The following is a 21,115-nucleotide window of genomic DNA, read 5'->3' as shown; positions in this document are numbered from 1 at the left end:
GGGACACAGCCAAACCTACCAACTGGTAAAGTTCTTTTTTCTAGCTGTCTTTTGTTATTTGTTTTTAAAAGAAAAACCAAAGAGAAGGCAGTATAATCCACACCTGAACCAGTCTGCGGCCAGCCAGAGCCTGCTGGGAAGGGACCTTTCAAGGATGCTTTAGGTTGTCCTGATGTACATGGTGCATAGATCTTTTCACCCGGAATTCTAGAGATCAGCATGCTCCCTACGAACCTACCACACAACTGCCCATCAGTTCTCATCCTCCCACAGGATTAGCCTAATTCTGGCTCTGCAGACACTGGCAGCCACAGATGACAAGCTCTGAGCTTTAGTGGGCTTCTCTCTTTGAACTGTACCTGGAGATGTAGGAAAATGCAGGAGAGGACTTAAGGGGCGGGGGGTGGAAAGTGTCTGTATTATTTTCTATGAAAGTCATTTAATTATTTTCTCGTGGTTTTCCCCTATCCTGGTTGCTTTGCCAAGTTCTTGGGAGCTAACAGGACCTGCTCTCCCTGGAGGAACTGCTGCTCTGGGAGTTCGGAGAGTCCTGCTCATTGATTTGTGTTCACCAGCAGGCACACAGGTGACCATGTCAGATGGGGATGCCCAGGCTCTCAAGCCTGCTCCTCAGATAGGGTAGAGGACTTACACCTCATCTCTAGGGGACTGCAAATGGCAGCTGTCACAGAGGCCCATCCAGAGCATCATCTATGAATGTGCTGAACTCTGAGGTCATTGTGAAGCTGCCCCTGGCTGCACCCACACATTTCGATGCCTGAGTCCTCTGTGAAGTGGTGATGTCTCCCGGGTGTCTTGTCTTTGCTGTCAGAAGGTGTGCTGCCATGCTTAGAGCTGTCATCTCTCAGCAGCTCCTCCTCACACTCTGAATCCTTATCCAGGAACACCCCTGGGTTCAGCTTCCCAGGCTGACCACAGAGCCACTGGGTTCTACTCCTGGGGCTTTGGTGGCTGGCTGTTTCTCAGTCAGCTGGTAGGTCAGAGGGGTCAGGGTCAGTGATGCTTGGGGTCTTGTGCTGCTTCTGCTGGCCCCAGACTAGTGGTTGCTCTTCCAAGTGTCACCACAGTGCCACATTGTAAAGGCAGCTGCTGCTGCTGCTCCTGTAGCTGGAAGGTACTGTATGGGAGGGGAGGAGGTGGAGGTTAGTTCACCACTTCCACATAAGAAGGTAATAAATAGTTTGGTGAAATAAAATGGTAGCACTGAGTAATTGTGGGCTTCTGGATAGGCAGTCAGGTTGATTTCATGTTGCTACTGCTGGACTTGAGGGCTGTGCTTGGCTGTGGTGGCAGATGCAGCAGCAGCTCAGGATGATGGTGATGGTCCACACCAGCCAGAACCACCAATGTTCATAGCAGTAGTTATGACACTGAGACTGCTCACAGCAGTGTCCTGTTGTGTCACAAATGTAGCTTTGATTGTTGGTGCACACACAGGCTTCTTTATCCTGTGGGGGTTCAGGGGGCTTGGCAGTGCCTAGAGGAGCAAGAGCTCCATGCCACCCGGAAGGTTTCTCCTCTCCATACTCCTCCTGTTCCTCTGACACATACTCCTGTTCCTCCCTCCACCCTTGCTGCACTTCTCCTCTACCCTCTTCTTCTTTTTGTTCTTTTCCTGAAATACATTTTGAAGTGAGATTGTGAGGCCTTCAGCTTTGTTCTTATTGCTCAAGAGTCTTTTAGCTATTCAGGGTCTTTTGTGGTTCCATGTAAATTTTCAAATTGTTTTTTCTATTTCTGTGAAGAATGACATTGGAATTTTGATAAATATTGCATTAAACCTATAAATCACTTTGGGCAGTAAGGACATTTTAAGAATATTAATTCTTCCTACCCATGAACATAAAATCTCTCTCCATGTATTTGTGTCATCTACCATTTTTTCATCAATGTTTTATAGTGTTCAGTATACAGATCTGTCACCTCCTTGGTTAAATGTACTCCTAAATACAATCCTAAATGTTCTCCTAAACAAACAATACTGTTTTTTTTTTATGCTATCATGAATGAGATTTATTTCTTTATTTTTGTCATATAGTTTGTTGTCAGTATAAAGAAACTACTGAGTTTTGTACATTGATTTTGAATTCCGCAATTTTATTGAATTCATTTATCATTTCTAATAGCTTTTTGGTGGAGTTTTTAGGGTTTCCTATATATAATATGTTATCAAACAGAGACGATTTTACCTCTTCCTTTTCAATTTGAATATCTTTTATTTCTTTATTTGGCTTAATTGCTCGGCTAGGACTTCGGGAAATAAGTTGAGTAGAAGTGGCGAGAATAAATATCCTTGTCTTGTTATTGATCTTAGAGGAAAAGCTTCACTTTTTCGTTGTGGGGTATGATGTGAGCTGTGAGCTTGTTATGTATGTCCTGTTTTGTGTTAAGGTACATGCCTTTTATGCCCAATTTGTTGAGAGGGTTTGTCATGAGAGGATTTTGAATTTTGTCAAATGCTTTTTCTGCATATATAGAGATAACTATGTTTTTTATCCTTTATTCTGGTAATGTGGTTTATCACATTTGATTTGTGTATGTTGAAACATCTGGAGGATAAATCTACTTTATCATGGTAAATGTTCTCCTAATGTGTTGTTAAATTCTGTGTACTAGTACTTTTTTTTTGAGGACCTTTGTATCTGTGTTCATCAGGGATATTGGTTGGCCCATACTTTTCTTATAGTGTCCTTGTCTGCCTTTAAAAAAAAATAATGCTGATCTTGTAAAATGAGTTTGGAAATATTCCTTCTCCTTCAAGATTTTGGAAGAATTTCGGAAGGATTGGTATTATTATTTTTTAAAATGTTAGAATTCAGCAATGACATTTTCTGGTCCTGGGATGTTCTTTGATGGGAGATGTTTTATGATTGATGTACTCTCTGTACTCAGTATTGTTCTGTTCAGATTTTATCTTTCTTCTTGATTTTCTCTAGGTGAGTAGTATTTTTCTAGAAATGTATCTACTTTTTCTAGGTTATCCAATTTGTTGGCTTGTAATTGTTTATAGTGGCCTCTTGTGATCCTTTGTATTTCTGTGGTATTAGTTTGCAGTACTTCCTCTTTCATTTCTAATTTTATTGCTTTGAGTATTCTCTCGTTTTTCTAATCTAGCTAATGGTTTGTCAGTTTTGTTTATCTTTTCAAAGAACAAATTCTCAGTTTCATTGATCTGTTCTATTTTCTTTCTCAGTCTTTTTTGTATTCGAAGGACTCTGTATTTGTTAACTGGCTCAAGTCTGGAAATTTGTTGAGGTACTATGGGTCTCTATGGTTCTCATTTCTCTTCACTAGACATAGAAATGTTCTGATTACACAAATCACGTAAGACAAATAAGCTTCCTAGGGATGAATTTCACTTGAGCATGGTGAATTTTTTTTACTGTGTTTTTAAAAAAATAATATTTGCTAATATTTGACTGAGGATTTTTCCATCTATGTTCATCAGGAGTATTGGTCTGAAATTTATTTTTATTGTAGTGTCCTTGTCTGGTTTTGGTATCAGGGTAATGCTGGCTTTGAAAAATGAATTTGGAAGTATTCCTCTTCTTCAATTTTTTGGAAGCATTTGAGAAGGATTGGTGTTAGTTATTTAAATGTTTGTTAGAATTCAGCCACCAAGCCATGCAATCCTGGGTTTTTCTTTTATGAGAGACTTTTCATTGGTGATTTAATTTCCTTGTTCATTATTTATTCTAAATTTTGAATTCTTCATGATTCAGTTTTGGTATGAGTTTATCAGTTTCTTCTAGGTATCTAATTTGCTGGTGAATAAGTGTTTATAGTAGTATGTTACGATTTTTAACTTCTGTGGAAATGGTTGTAATGTCTCTTCTTTCATTTCTGAAGTTAAGTTTTCTTTTTTCTTAGTCTATGTAAGAATTTATTCATTTTGTTTATCTTTTCAAAAAACCAATTCTTATTTTTATTGAAATTTTCAGTTTCTATCATATTTATTTCTGCTCTGATTTTTGCTATTTATTTCCTTCTGCTAATTTTGGGCTTGGATTGTTCTCTCATTTTCTTGCTCCTTTAGGTATAATAATAGGTTGCTTATTTGATATCTGTTTTTCTTTTTTGATGCAGGCATTTATTGCTATAAATGTCCCTCTTATAACTTCTTTTATTGCATCCCATGTGTTTTAGTATGTTCTGTTTCCATTTTCATACTACCTGATTTTAGAATAGATTTCAAAGCATGGTGTACAGTGCTTTTAAAAAGAGGCTATATATAGGTATATATGAAAACATAATACACACACACATATATATAATATGACATGCTTGTAAAGAAAAGAGAACATAAAGTTTCTGAAGAAAGAATTAGAAGAACAAGAGGATGCAAAAGGGTCTGTCAAAGATTCAGTGAAATGAGGGTTTTTGGATATTCACAGCTAATAGATAAATGCATTCGGAATGAGCAAAAAAATTGCTGGTAGTCAAACAGAGGGAGAGAGGTAGATTTTGAATGATTCAAAGCAGTAGTGTTTTGAAGATATACAGAATAACTAAAAACAAAGACTCAGATGAAAAGCCTAGATTTAAAGCATTTGAATCAAGAGGTGGTAATCTAGGAATTAGGTTAATTTCAATAACCTAAAAATCCACAAAGTGGGAGTGTTTCACTGAAGTCAGTTGTTCTAGAAACATTAGACCCAACTTCCTTTTTATCTCTGTCCCTTCTCCGCTTTCTTCTTTTCTCCTCCTCCTCTTCCTCCCTTTACTTTTCTTCTCTCTCTCTGTTTTTCTAATCATGAAAACAAACAAACAAACAAAAACTGTGAGCAAGAAAACAGAAAAAAGATTAGCAAAGACTGCAGTTACTGAAAGTATCAGATACAGAAAATAAAATAACTAAGTATGTTTAAAGTAAAACAAAAATATTAAAAATATCTAAATGGAATAGGAAACTCTAGATAATGGCCAAGAAGATTAAAAAAAAAAAAAAAAAAAAGAATGTCCACAGAAAATAACATAATTGAAATTTAAACCCAAATGAATGGATTTAACAGAATCCATTTATGTTAGAAGTATGTTAGAAGCAGTTGAAGAGTGAATTAGTAAACTCTAATATAGATCAGAAAGGGCTATCCAAAATGAACACAGGAATAAAGAAGTGGAAAATAAGAAACATGTAGTTAGGAGACATGGAAGATAGAGGGGGAAACACTAAAAAATTTTAAAGAGTGTTTCAGAAGGAGAGGAAGGAGATAATGAATCAGTTTATATATTTTTTAAATTTTATTTTATGTTCTGGGATACTTGTGCAGAAAGTGCAGTTTTGATACATAGGTAGGCGTGTGCCATGGTGGTTTGCTGCATCTATCAACCCATCACCTGGGTATGAGGCCCTGCATGCATTAGCTATTTGTCCTGATGGTCTCCTACTCCCTGTCCCCCCGAGAGGCCCCGGTGTGTGTTGTACCCCTCCATGTGTCCCTGTGTTTGTTCTCATTGTTCAACTCCATCTTACGAATGAGAACATGTGGTGTTTGGTTTTCTGTTCCTGTGTTAGTTTGCTGAGGATGATGGCTTCCAGCTTCATCCATGTCCCTGCAAAGAACATGATCTCATTTATTTTAACGGCTGCATAGTATTCCATGGTGAATATATATCACATTTTCTTTATCCAATCTATCATTGATGGGCATTTGGGTTGATTCCATGTCTTTTCTATCATAAATAGTGCTGCAATAAACATATGTGTGCATGTATATTTATATATATATATATATACTTTTTTTTTTTTTTTTTGAGATGGAGTTTTGCTCTTGTTGCCCAGGCTGGAGTGCAATGATATTATCTTGGCTCACTTTTGCCTCAGTCTCCAAAGTAGCTGGGATTACAGGTGTGCAAAACCATGCCTGGCTAATTTTTGTATTTTTAGTAGAGATGGAGTTTCCCCATGTTGGCTAGGCTGGTCTCGAACTCCTGCCCTCAGGTGATCCACCTGCCTTGGCCTCCGAAAGTGCTGGGATTACAGGTGTGAGCCACTGCATCCAGCAGCGTGTATGTATCTTTATAATAGAATGATTTATATTCCTTTGGGTATATACCCAGTAAAGGGATTACTGGGTCAAATGATATTTCTGGTTCTAGATCTTTGAGGAATTGCCACACTGTCTTCCACAGTGAATGAACTAATTTACACTCCCACCAACAGTGTAGAAGCATTCCTATTTCTCCACAGCCTTACCAGCAACTGTTGTTTCTGGAGTTTTAAATAATCACAATGTCTACTTTTGAGAAGTGTCTCAGCAGCTCAGGCTGCTGATCTGGCCGGTCAAGTGGGTACTACAACCTATGTTTATAAATGGTGGGGTAGCTCAGGATGCTGGTCCAGGTAGACAGGTGCTCCAATGCCTGAATTTCTGCCAGGGAGTGAAGCAGAGAAGGCCCTGCTGTATCACAATCTCAGGAGAACAGGCTGGGGCACCCAGCAATGACACCTGTAGACTGGTTGTAGGTCTCCAAGCTGGCACTGGCTGCAAGTTTCATCACCCAGGAGAAATTACAGCTGTAGCAGCTCTTCTCACCCCATGACTGTGATGGGGGAAAGCACAATTCCAGCACATACTGCTGAGGTGTTTTACACAATATGGCTGTGAAGGTCCCTACCAAGCCCTGAAGCAGTTGCTCCAATCTTTGACCTGAGACTAAAATGCCTGTGCAGGCATTCTGCTGGTCACAAAAAAATAAAAATAAAAATAAAAAATAAATTTTGAAAAGCTGACTTTGCATGCATTCAGATTAAAAATGGCATCTTGCTCTTAGTTCCTGGTCTGGGAAAATGTCTGCAACTGTTCCCAGTGTCTTTGCTTCACAGCATCTCCAAGCCTCTCCCCATGTTGACTCCAGGCCTTGGGAGAAGCAAAATGCTCTCACTTGACTGGGGTTGCTCAGATTCACAGTGAAAATGTCAGTTACAGAGGGAGACTGTCTGTCTCACGTACTAGGACTTCACTCACTTTTATAAACTGGTTGCTGTCTTGTTGACTGTTTGCCCACATTCTCCTCCTTGGTATCTATGATGTCTTTCCTGATTCTGGTAGATTCCCATTTTCCTTCTTGACTTAGAGCTCACAGAGTTGATCTTTGTGCACTCTCTTGCTATTTCTAAGTGGCCGAGGTGCACTAAAAGCCTCTAATTTGCCATCTTGGAAAAAAAAAACCCGGGAAGTTTGCCCTTGCAAATTGTTGTTTGTAGGGGTCTGTCCTGCAGACCCCAGCTGCACAAGGGATGATGCTGATTATTCAGTGAAAGAGCAGCTAGGGGGCTGGGCTGTGCACAGAAAGAGTTGTGGCAGCCACAAGCCCTGACTAGATGGCCCCTCCAGCGTTTATTGAAAACACAGTAAATGACAAAGGCTTTGAGTCAACACCACTGAAGGGTAATTAACCTGGTCACCCTCCACCTAGAGAGCCATCCTGCCTCTGGGGAGGATCCTGCCTGATCAAAGATTAGTTTTAGGACAACATGAGTAACAAGTTATTTAGATAAACTCCCTTACATTCCTTCACACCTACTTCAAGCTATTTACACAAGGTAAGGATTAGGCTACCTTCAGTCAGATCTATTACTGAAGCTATGCAACACCCTCAGCCTTCCATGAAGGTTTGTGTCTATTTCTTATAACTATCTTTAAATTTTTTTCCCACCAGCCTGACTGAACTCCCACAGTTGTTGTTATTTTTTGAAATTGAAATACTTCTAGGAAGACTGATTAAGAACAATATAGAGAAAAGACATATTTTTCAAACTCTTGATGAAAGAGAAAAATCCATATTAATATATGGCTAATAAAAAGATAACAAGAGATGTTATGGAAAACTTCATACAAGGGTGCCCACTCTCAGAACTTCTATTCAACATAGTACTGGATGTCCTAGCCAGAGCAATTAGGCAAGAGAAAGAAATAAAAGGCATGAGAAAATTGGAAAGGAAGAAGTTAAATTGTTTCTGTTTGCAGTTGACATGATCTTATATATAGAAAACACCAATAAGTCTGCCAAAAAATTTAGAATTCATAAATAAATGTAGTAAAGTTGCAGGATACAATGTGAACATACAAAACTCAGTAGCATTTCTACACATCAACAGCAAACTATACAAAAAAGAAATTAAAAAAACAATCCTATTTACAAGAGCAACAAAAATTAAAATACTTAGATGTAAATTTAAACAAAGAGGTAAAAGATCTTTACACTGAAAACTATAAAACATTGATGAAAGCAATTGAAGAAGCCACAAATAAATGGAAAGATATTTCATGTTCATGGATTGGAAAAAGTAATATGCTTGAAATGTTCATATGATCCAAAGTGATGTACATATTGAATTCAATCTCTATCAAAATTCCTATGACATTTTCCCACAAAAATAGAAAAACAACTCTCAAATCTATATGGAACCACAAAAAACTCTGAAAAGTCAAAGTAATCTTGATAAAAAAACAAGGCAGGAGATATCACATTACCTAACTTCAAATTATACTACATAGCTATAGCAATCAAAACACCATGGTACTGGCATAAACGCAGACACATAGACTAATTAAACGGAATAAAGAGCTCATAAATAAATCTACATATTGTAGTCAATTGACTTTCAACCAAGATTCCAGGAACGCACATGGGGAAAGAATACTTTCTTCAATAAATGGTGTTGAGAAAACAATGTCCGCAAGATTCACAGTAGGCCCTTATTTCATACCATATAAAAATATCAACTTGAAATAAGTTAAAGACTTAAATGTAAGACCTAGCACTATAGAACTCCTAGAAGAAAACAGGGGAATAACTCCAAGACATTTTGTCTGGGCAATAACATTTTATGATATGACTCTAAAGCACAGGCAAGAAAAGCAACAAAACACAAATGGAATAGCATCAACCTAAAAAGCTTCTGCACAGCCAAAGAAAGTCAACAGAGTGGAGTCATAACCTACAAAATGGGACAAATTATCTGCAAACTACACATTTGATAAGAGGTTAATATCCAAAATATCTTAGGAACTCAAACAACTCAATAGTAAGGAAACAAGTAACCCTAATGAAAAATTGGCAAAGGATCTAAATAGACATTCAAAAGAAGACATACAAATGGCCAACAGATATATAATATAAAAATTGCCATTATCACTGATCATCAGAGAAATGCATATTAAAACTACAATAAAATGCCACTTCACAACTGTTAGAATGGCTATTACAAAAAAGGCAGAAGACACCAAGTGTTGGAAAGGATGTGGAGAAAAGGAAAACCTTGTAATTGTTGAGAATGTAAATTATTTCAGATGTTGTAAAAGACAGTACAAGTGTTTCTCTAGAATTACCATATGATCCAGTAATGCTATTTCTGGGCATTTATTAAAAAGATATCAGTGTGTCAATGAGTTATCCATACTCCCATATTTATTCTAGTATAATTCGCAACAACCAAGATGTGGCATTAAGTATCCATCAACAAATGAGTGGATGAAGAAAATGTGGTAACATATACAATAGAATAGTATACAACCTTAAAAAATAAAGTATCATTTGTGACAACATGAATGAACCAGGAGGGCATTATACTGAGTAAAATAATCCAGGCACAGAAAGCCAAATACTGCATAATCTCACTTGCATGTGGAGGTCTAAGAAGGCTGAAAACATAGAAGTACAGAGTAGAATGATGGTTACCAGAGGATTGGGTAGATGTTGATCAAAGGGTATAAAATTGCATTGTACAGAAGGAATGAATTCAACAGATGTATTGTGCAATATGGTGACTGTAGTGGATAACAATGTGTTATATTTTTAAATTTAATTTTTGTGGGTACATAGCGGGTATATACATTTATGGGGTACATGAAGTATTTTGGTAGAGGCATGCAATGTACAATAAGTACATCATGGACAATTGGATATCCATCCCCTCAAGCATTTATTCTTTGTGTTACAAACTATCTAATTATACTCTTTCAGTTATTTTAAAATGTACAATAGAATTTTAGACTCCAGTCCACCTGTTGTGCTATCAAATACTAGGTCTTATTAAATCTTTCTATTTTTTGTACCCGTTAACCATCTCCACTCTCCCAACCCCCGACTACCCTTCACAGCCTCTGGTAAACTTCCTTCTACTCTCTATCTCCATGAGTTCAATTGTTTGTTTTTCAGATTCCACAAATAAGTGATAAGACATAGTATTTGTCTTTTTTATGCCTGGCTTATTTCACTTAACATAATGACCTCCAGTTTCATCCATGTTGTTGCAAATGACAGAGTCTCATTCTTTTTTATGGCTGAATAGCACTCCATTGTATATAAGTACCATGTTTTCTTTATTCATTCATCTGTTGGTGGACGCTTAGGTTGACTCCATAACTTGGCTATTGTGAATAGTGCTGCAACAAACATGGGAGTGCAGATATCTCTTTGATATATTAATTTCTTTTTTTGGGAGTGTATATGCAACAGTGGGATTGCTGGATCATATGGTAGCTCTATTTTTAGTTTTCTGAGGAGGCTTCAAACTGTTCTCCGTAGGGGTTGTACTTGTATTCTTCAAAATTGCTAAGAGTAGATTTTTAAGTGTTCTCATAAAAAAAGATAAGCATGTAAGGTAATGCATATGTATGAATGAATATATATTTCAAATGCATATATATTTCAAAACAAATATGTATAGTTTTATCTGATAAAATAAATATAAAATATGAAACTTTATATTAATAAATTTGACAAGTCATAAGGAATGATCAAGTTCCTATGAAAAACACCTATCTTTATGAAATGATCAGGAAAAAAAACTAGAAAACATGATTAGTTTTTTTTTTCATTGTAGAAATTTTATTTATAAAATTTTTTTTCCTGTAGAAAGAACTCCAGGGCCAGATGGATGCAATAATGATTTCTATCAAATATTTATGCCAATGTTACATGAATATTTTTAGAGAATTGGGAAGACATAACACTTTCAACTTGTTTTATATGGTGGTACATCCCTGATAATAAAACCATACAAGGATATTAAAAGAAATGAAATTAAAGACTAATATACTACATAATAATTCTAAACAAAAGTGTTTGCAAATGAAATCCAGCAATATACTCCAAAGAAAAATACATCGTGACTAAGTGGAGTAATTTCAAGAATGTATGGTTTAAAATTAGAAAACCAAACAATGAAATTAACCACATTAACTGAATAAGAGAAAAAATACAGTTATTTCAATAGCTGCGGAAAAAGCATTTGTTCACATTTGAAACTATTTGTAATAATAAACTAGGAATAGAAGAGAACTGATATAAATATCTTAATATATACACAAAAACTACTCTCAACATTATAAATAATCATGACATATTAAACAGTTTCATTCTAACATGAGCAACAAGGTACACATGTCCAGTTCAACACTGTATTCATCACTAAAATGATAATACTGTTCAGTAAAATTAACAAGGAAACATTTAAAAACACAAAAGAAAACTACAAATCCTTATCCCTGGTGAACACAGATGTAAAAATACTCAACAAAATTCTAACAAGCTGAAGCCAACAGCACTTCAAAAAGATAATTCATCATGATCAAGTGGGCTTTATTCCTGGGATGCTTGAAAGGTTCAAAATACACAAATCAATAAGCATGATTCACCACATAAACAGAACTGAGAACAAAAACCCTATGATCAACTCATTAGATGCAGAATAAGCATTTGATAAAATTCAACATCTGTTTATGATAAAAACCCTCAACAATATAGGTGTAGAGGGAATATACCTCAAAAAATGAGTCCTCTATGACAAAGCCACAGACAACATCATCCTGGATGGGCAAAAGTTGGAAATGTTGCTTCTAGAAACTGGAAAAAAGCAAGGATGTTCACTTTCATCATTCCTATTCAACACAGTGCTGGAAGTGCTAGCCAGAACTATCAAGTAGGAGAAATAAATAAAAGGTATACCTTCTCTGTTCACTGATGACGTGATTGTATGCCTAGAAAACCCTAAAGTCTTGCAGAGGACTCCCAGACTTGATAAGTGACTTCAGTAAAGTCTCGGGATGAAAAATCAAGCCACCAAAATCAGTTGTATTTCTATACACCAAAAACATTCAAGCTGTTTGAATGTTTGTTGAGATTAATTTGTTGAGAACAAAACTAAGAACTCAACTGAATTTACAATAGCCATGAAAAATACCTAGGAATACGTAACTATATAAATGAAAGATCTCTACAAGGAGAACTACAAAACACTAATGAAAGAAATTACAGATGCCATAAATAAATGGAAAAACATCCCGTGCTCATGGATTAGAAAAATCAATAGCTAAAATGACCATATCACCCAAAGCAATCTATAGAGTTAATGCAATTCCCATCAAATTACCAACATTATTTTTCACAAAATTAAAAAAAATCCTGAAGTTCATATGGAGCCAAAAAAAATCCCAAATAGCCAAAGAACTTCTAAGCAAAAAACAAAGCAAAACAAAACAAAGGCCCCAGAACAAAAGACAAATATCATGCCTAAGGATGAAGAGCAATGGTAATGCTTATCTGTTCATGGTAGAAGTGTAAATTTGTAGGATTATTTTAAAAAATACTATAGCATTTCGTGGTAATGTTGAATAACTCAATAATTTTACTTTTAAATATATACTCCAGAGGATATCTTGCACATATGAACCAGGTGATATACAAAGAATGTTCATAGCAGCATTGTTTGTAATGGTTAAAAACTGGAAAAATTTCAAGTGTTCATCAAGTGTTCAACAACAATGAATGAAGTCCGACATATTCATGTAGTAGAATATCATTTAGCAACATGAATGGATGAACTACAGCAACATTCATCAACAAGGTTGTAATATGCAAACTTATTTTTGAATCAAGGTGAAAGTACCTTCTGATAAAGGTGAAAGAACTACAAAATAATTTCATTTATGTAAGTTTCAAAGAAAAAAACTAATGCATCATTTGAGATCCATTCAAGTCTATTAAAAAACGAATACAATGGAATGGAAGGATAGTGGTCATATCCAGTAGGAAATAAAGGGGAACACAATTGGCAGGGAGCACCCTCTGGGCATGTAAGGCACTAGTAAGGTCCTATTTTTTTCCAATCCTCCAAGACATCTAGTTTTTTTATTTTTCTTTTCTGAAACAGAGTCTCACTCTGTGGCCCAGGCTGGAGTACAATGGTGTGATCTTAGCTCACTGCAACCTGTGTCCCAGACTTAAGTGATCCTCTTACCGCGGCCTCCCAAAGTGCTGTGATTATAGGTGTGAGCCACCATGGCTGGCCAATGTTCTATTTCATATCCTGTGTGGTGGATACATAGGTGTTTACTTTGTTATTATTCCTTGAACACTAAATATATGTTTTTTATATTATCTGTGCAATACCTCCTTATTTCTCAGTCAATTCAGGATACTTCCTTACTCCCATCCCCTTTTTACTTTTTCTCATGTCATAAAGGTTCTGAAATATAGGAAAGCTTACATATTATCCTGTCATCAGAGCGGCATGAAGGCATTTGGTAGAATAAATATTATTCATTGATTATTCATCCTTTCCCTTCACTTTACACAGTCAATCAAACACCAGGTCATGTTATTTTTACTTTCACACACATTTCTTGAATTTGCCTCCTTATCTCTATTTCCACTATTCAGTTCAGACCTTGATCATCACTCAGCTGCGTTGTACTTGCATTTTTCTAATTATTCTCTTTGTTTCTAGTCTTGTTCTCTAATTTCTCCCCCCACAATGCAGCTAGAGTGGTCAATTTAGAGCATCATCTTTATTAAAACATTTCATGGTCTTCCTATTCCTTATGTTATACATTTCTTATAATTTAATAAATATTTTTCCATAATTATGACTCTTTTCTCTAGCTCTTGTTGCTCCCAATATTCTTCTAATTATCAGGAAGTAGTACAAAGCTGCTTATACCTCTTTACACATCTCTTTATTTTAGGCCTCCTTGCATTTGCTCCTGCTGTTCCTTTTTGTTTGAAAAAGTTTCACATGTCTTCACTTGGTTAATCCTTGCGTACTTTCCTCTAAACTGTATTTCATTTAAATATAATGAAACTATATTTCATTTAAATTTAATGAAATTATATTTTCATTTAAATATGAAATTATATTTTCATTTAAATATAATGAATCAAAGATTCATTTGAGGCCTAATTGACTTTGGAAACCTTCCCTGTAATCTTGTATTATTAATTTATCTTAGTTTTCACTTATTAGCTCTTATTAGATTACTGTCTTTACATATATAACTCTCCCACTAGATAGTGAGCTTTTGGACCTCAGAGATGATGTCTCATTCATCTTCGCATGTTTAGCACCCAGTGTCACTCAATAAGCATTTGTTGAGCTAAACCATATTTTTGGAGCAATGACTTGAGAATGCAGTATCGTGACGGAACTATCACAGATGGACAGAATGAGTCTCTTGATCCCTACATTTATTTTTCTATTTGATATAGCTGATTTAAAAAGAAACCTCTGTTAATTATATAATCATGTAATTACCCTGACATAACATCAAACTCCATAAATTATTTTTATATACTTTCTATCTCTGCCTCTCTCTCTTTCTGTAAATATAACATATATATGTTACAAAAATGCACAGGGAATAAATATGAGCAAAATGGTAAGAAGTGCAGGTTCTAGGTCAGATTTCCTGCATTCACTTGTAGGCTACACCAACTTTATAGTTTAGAGGAACGATTTAGTGAAAAATAAAAATGAATCATTAATACACTGCTTGGCACAGATACATTATTCAGTAAACATTAACACATTTGCATTTATTTTTAACCATGGGCTTAAGTGATTATCCAGAAATCTCCCTCTCGTTGCCTATGTTTGAATATTAGATACTTCTTAATTTATGTTTGCTCTGAATTTGGTTTTTTTCACTCATTGTATTCTCATGGACCATTTTATGTGTTTCAGAAACTGATATTTTATTTAAAAACTGTTACTATAGAAAATTAATTTTTGGATAGTCTGTTCAAACTGAAACTATCATTTGTAAACTATATCTGTATTACTGCAATCATTGGTGTTAATACTTTGCATTAATTAAAATTTTTATGGACATGTCATAAATATTTCTCCCAGCTAGATTTTTGTGGCATTTTATTCATTCCATTGCCTTTCCCCCCCGCCCAGTTTGCTATGAAGAAGTTGGTAAGTAGATAGGCAAAACAGCAGATTGTTTTGGCAGCTTCAGTGTATTTAGTGCCTGTGATGAGGCTATGGTTTATATTTCTAATGTAGAATTCATAATGTAGAATGAATTTTAAAAGCATAAATTTCTTTGCACAGCTTTTTCTTTTTGCTATTTTTATTCAATGATTATTTGCTTCCCTTGTTATTTAAGAGCTGACTTTTGGCTTCATGGCCAAAAATAAAATTCTTAGTAGGAGAAAGTAAGTAAGTAAGAAAGAAAGTAAGTAAGAAAGTAAGGATGAAGATGCCACCCCCAAGTGACCATTAACCACTTTTCCCTTAAGTTACCCTGGGAAAACCAAAGTGAACCCAGGAGACAATTCCCGTGACAAGTGATTTCTGGCTGGCAATGCCAGGTCTCTGAGGTTCCACTTGGTCACTGCCCAAGCACAATTAGTGTCGTTAGTTAACTACCTTTCCTATGGCAGCATTTTGTGTAACTCTTTGCATAGGGGAGTTTTATGCAACTGACAGAAACTTTCTGAGTTGTTCTGACTGCCTGAAGATGCCCTGTTTTAGAGGAACAAAATTTTCCCTGTTAATTGTGTTTCAGTGTTAAAAATATGAATGCGTTGTCAGTATTGACTCTGGCAATGGTAGTTAAATGTAGGTTTCCAGACAAAGGTGGTTATAGATTGGAGACTTTGTGCTACTTGATAATGAAGACTTGATTTTGATTTTATTTATTTTTAAGTTGAAAACAAAACACACAATACAAAACATGGCACAAAACATACTTATAGTTTGATTTTTGTAAACATCCCTGTAATCATCACATAAGTCAAGATACAGAACTTTGCCAGTCCTGAAGTCCTGTATGTCACTCTCCTCAATTGCAGCCGCCTTTCTCCTGAAAAGTAACTATAGTCATGACTGTTACAATAGTCCTTGCATTTTCATGGCTTTATCTTTCAAGTATGTATTACAAGACACTATGATTTAGTCTTGCCCATTTTTTTTCATTTGTCATGTTTTAAAAATCTCTTCTAACATACAGGTTTCTTTCCAAAGTTTTCTTCTCCATACATTTGTTGAAAATTTTGGGATTTTTGTCACTTGATTTCCACGCTCTGAATTTTGTTAATTAGACTCTCAGTGAAGATCAACATATCCACTACCCTTTGCATTTTATCCAAATGACAGTTGAATCCAGAGGTTTGACTAGGACATGTGTTTGATTCCATTTTTAGTAAGATTATACGTGATGGTGTGTTCATTCACCAGGATGGTTTAATTATGACTTTTATCCTAGCACCTACTACTACTTTCTACTAACACCTGTTAATACAAAGAAAGCTAATATTTTCTACTAGCACCTGTTAATCCTCAATATGTATATATATTATATATGTATATGTATAGACACACATGTGTGTCTATGCATATAATGTATTATATGCACACATTATATATATATATATATATATTTTTTTTTAAGAGAGGGTAAGAGCATGTGAGAGAGCACATTGCATATTTATATTGATAATACTGATACTAATGTAACTCAGTGGGCTTCTTCTTTCTCTTTTTTGTTTTTTGAGACGGAGTCTTGCTCTGTCGCCCAGGCTGGAGTAGGATGGAGTGCAGTAGCGCGAACTCGGCTCACTGCAAGTTCCGCCTCCCGGGTTCACGCCATGCTCCTGTCTCAGCCTCCCGAGTAGCTGGGACTACAGGCGCCCGCCACCATGCCCAGCTAATTTTTGTATTTTTAGTAGAGATGGGGTTTCACTGTGTTAGCCAGGTTGGTCTCGATCTCCTGACCTCATGATCCACCCACCTCAGCCTCCCAAAGTGCTGGGATTACAGGTGTGAGCCACCGTGCCTGGCTCTTTCCTTATCTTATTCCATATCTGTATCTCTGTCCTTTCACAGTGAGAATCTGAGGTTCTAGCAATATAAATATATTAATATTTACTCATTAGCTTAATCTTACAATGCACATACATTTGTTTCAGAACTCTTATATTTATACTAATATAAAAAGAAAAAAGCCTATCGAGAAGATTTAATAATTTTTGGCAGATATTTTATTTTTTCAAGCGATGGTATGTAGTCAACGTGTGTTCAAAAGTCAATTTGAAATGAAAGAAAGAAGAGTCAAAAAATATCAGATTATTATTTTCCCCTTAAGATTGATTATGTCATTCATTCATTTGAAATATATTTGGATTCACTTGTTTCTCATTGCATTCAGTTTTAGAGTCTTGTAATAACTTACCTTTGCTTAATATCACACTTTGAAAGTGTAAAAGATTAACTTAATTAAAAATGTACAATTATGCACAAAAGCATTCCTAGAGGAATGTCCCATTCTCCCATATTTTTTTCACCAGATTCCCCTCTAATTCTTTTTTTTTTTTTTTTTTTTTTTTTGAGACGGAGTCTCGCTCTGTCACCCGGGCTGGAGTGCAGTGGCTGGATCTCAGTTCACTGCAAGCTCCGCCTCCCGGGTTTATGCCATTCTCCTGCCTCAGTCTCCCGAGTAGCTGGGACTACAGGCGCCCGCCACCTCGCCTGGCTAGTTTTTTGTATTTTTTTTAGTAGAGACGGGGTTTCACCGTGTTAGCCAGGATGGTCTTGATCTCCTGACCTCGTGATCCGCCCATCTTGGCCTCCCAAAGTGCTGGGATTACAACCCCTCTAATTCTTTGTTTTCAGATTCTGGTACATTTTGGCTACATCTGTTTGTTTCATGCTTGTATTTTTGGTGTGTTATCTAAGAACTCATTGCCAATCCACAGCAATGTTTTATTTCCATGTTTTTCTTCGAAGTATGTATGGTTTTCTCTCTTATATTTACATTATTGATCCAATCTAGATTTTGTATATAATGTGAGGTAGGGGTCCAACTTCATATTTTTTGCATATGAATATTCAGTATTCCCAGCACTTTTTGTTGAAAAAGCTATTATTCCCCATTGAATAATGTTGGCTCCCTTGTAAAATATCAGCTGAATAGAGATGTTTTCCTTAGTCTATGTAAAAGTATATTAATTTTGTTGATATTTTGGAAGAACCAACTTTTAGATTTGTTGATCTCTGTATAATTTTTTAATTCTCAATTTCATTTATCTCTGCTCTAATCTTTATTTCCTTCCTTCTGCTAGCTCTGGATTTTATTTGCTCTTCCTTTTATGGTTTATTGAGTAAAATTTGGTTATTGATTTCACAAGTTTCTTTTTTAAAATGTAGGTGTTACAACTCTGAGCACTGCTGTTGATATATCACATCCATCTTGTTATATTTTTTGTTTTCATTCGTCTCTAAACATTTTCTAATTTTCCTCATGAATTGTTCTTTGATTCATTGGTTGGTAAATACTGTGTTGTTTAATTTCCAAATATTTGTAAAATTTCTAGTTATTTTTGTTGCTGATATCTTATTTCATTCCATTGTGGTCAGTGAAGATACTTTGCATGATTTCAATCTTTGTAAGTTTATTGAGCTATCTTACGGACTAACATATCATCTATGCTGGAGAATGTTCCATGTTTACTTGAGAAGAATGTGTATTCTGCAATTTTTGAGAGAAGAGTTCTCTATAGTTTTTGCTTATACTTTTGTTCAAATCCTCTATTTCCTCCCTTGATATTTGCTCTAGATGTTTTATCCTTTATTTAAAGTTGGGTTTTAAAATGCCCAACAATTTTTGTGGAATTGTCTCCCTTTAGTTCTCTCAGTGGTTGCATTATGTATTTTGGAGCTCTGTTGGCTGGTGTACATATATTTATAATTGTTATATCTTCTTGTTTAATTTTTAAATCAATGTATACTGTTCTTTCTATTTTGTAACAGTTTTTGACTTAAAGTCCGTTTTGTCTTATATAAGTATATTTACCTCAGATCTCCTTTGGTTATTACTTACATGGAATGTTTTCTCCCATCCTTTCAGTTTCAACTTATTGTGTATTTTGATCTGAAGTGAGTGTCTTGTGATCTAAAGTGATCCAACAATATAGTTGGATCATTTAAAAAAAGTCCATTCTGCCAATCTCTTTCTTTGGACTGGAGACTTTAATTCCTTTGTATTTAATGTAATTACTGATACAGAGGGGCTTACTCCTACCATTTTGCTTTTGTTTTCTGTATGTCTTATATCTCCTTTGTTTCTAGTTTCCTGAATTATCACCTTCTTTTGTGTTTAGTTGCTATTTTGTAGCATATTACTGTGTTTACCCTCTGTTTTCCTTTTCTGTATTTTAAAAAGATACTAACTTAGTGATTACCATGGGGATTTACAATTAACATTCTTAATTTAGAACAACTTAGTGTAAATTGAAACAACTTCAATAGTATACAAAATCTCTATTATTTTTTAGTTTCCTATGAATTTCTTTATGTTGTTAATTTCACAAACAACATCTTTATACATCACGTCCCATTAACAGATTTATAGTCATTATTTTATGCATTTGTTTTAAAAATTATATAGAATATTAAAAAAGACTTGCAAAAATGTGATACTTGCTTTTATATTTACCTATGTAGTTACCTTTACTGGAGTTATTTCTTTATGTGGTTTTGAGTTACTTTCTACTGTTTTTTAGTTTGTATCTGAAGGTGTCTTGTTTTAAAAGTGTATCTTGAAGTACAGCTTACCAAACATGAACTTTTAAAGCTTTCTTTTCTTTTTTTTTTTTTTTTTTTTTTTAATTTGGGAATGTGTAATTTATCCTTAATACCTGGAGGGAATATTCCAAGTTATAGAATTTTTGGTTGACAGTGTTTTTTTCTTTCAGAACTTTAAAATGCATCCTAAGTTCTTCTGACATCCATGGTTTATAATGAGCTACCCGCTGTCAAACTTATTGAGGATCCCTTGTAAGGGATGAATTGCCTTTCTCTTGCTGCTTTCAAACATTCACTTTGCCTTTTGACAATTTGAATCATAGTGTATCTTGGTGTGAATATCTTTGTATATTTCCTTGATGAAGTTCACTGAACTTTTTGAATGTGTATATTTGTCTTCAGTGAAATTTGGGAAGTTTTCAAACATATTTCTTCAAATAGTCTTCCTGCCCCTCATTCCTCACCAGGATTCTCTCTATGTAGGCATTCTTGATGTTGTTAACACAGGTCTTTAGGCTCTATTCTTTTTTGTTTTCATTCTTTTGTTTTCGTGCTCTTCAAACTGAATCATTTCATTTGATATATCAAGTTCACTGATTCTTTTTTCCACCTCCTCAAATCTTCTATTGGAACCCTAAGTAAAAAATAACTTTTTACTTAGTTATTGTACTTTTCAGCCTCAGAATTTGTACCTTTAAAAAAATCATATTTCTTATTTATTCATCTGTCATTCTCTTGGGTTTCTTTAGCTCTTTAAGTTTATTTAAGACAGTTATATAAAGTTTTTGTCTAATATTTCCAACATCTATGCTTAGGGAGATCATTTATTTCTTCTGTAAATGGGCCATACTTTTGTGTTTATTTGCATGCTTCTTAATTTTTGTTGAAAACTGGACATTTTGGATATTATAATGTGTTTATTCAGGAAACCAAATTTTCCCCTTTTTCAGGGTTATTTTTGTTACTCACTGTGGAATGTAGTTTTTATTTATTTAGTAACTTTTGTAAACTGCTTTTGTAATATCTGTATTCTTTTTTATGTTTGATGTTTGAAGCCTCAGTTCCTTTAGCTTGTGCTCATTTAGCATTTAGTGATTTAAAAAAGATTTCCTTGACTGCAAGGAGCCAAAAAAGAAAAAAATATGAAAAACCTCTCCCAGACTTTGCTGACTGATTCTGCATTGGGGCTCCTTCAACACTTAGCCAAGCAATATATAAATCTCCCTTAGCCTTTATTTTTTCTTGCCACAGCCTAGGAATTACTAAAGGTAAATTATT

General features: G+C 35.1%; 1 pseudogene; it reads right to left on the bottom strand.

Annotated features, from left to right (window-relative positions):
• Positions 1 to 496: 496 nt before the first annotated feature.
• Positions 497 to 1,546, bottom strand: LOC104682649 (annotated as a pseudogene).
• Positions 1,547 to 21,115: the final 19,569 nt, after the last annotated feature.

This window comes from Rhinopithecus roxellana, chromosome 5 (genome assembly GCF_007565055.1).
Source record: "Rhinopithecus roxellana isolate Shanxi Qingling chromosome 5, ASM756505v1, whole genome shotgun sequence".
Lineage (NCBI taxonomy): Eukaryota > Metazoa > Chordata > Mammalia > Primates > Cercopithecidae > Rhinopithecus > Rhinopithecus roxellana.
The sequence above is the reverse complement of the archived record's forward strand: the minus strand, read 5'-3'. Positions and strand labels throughout refer to the sequence as shown.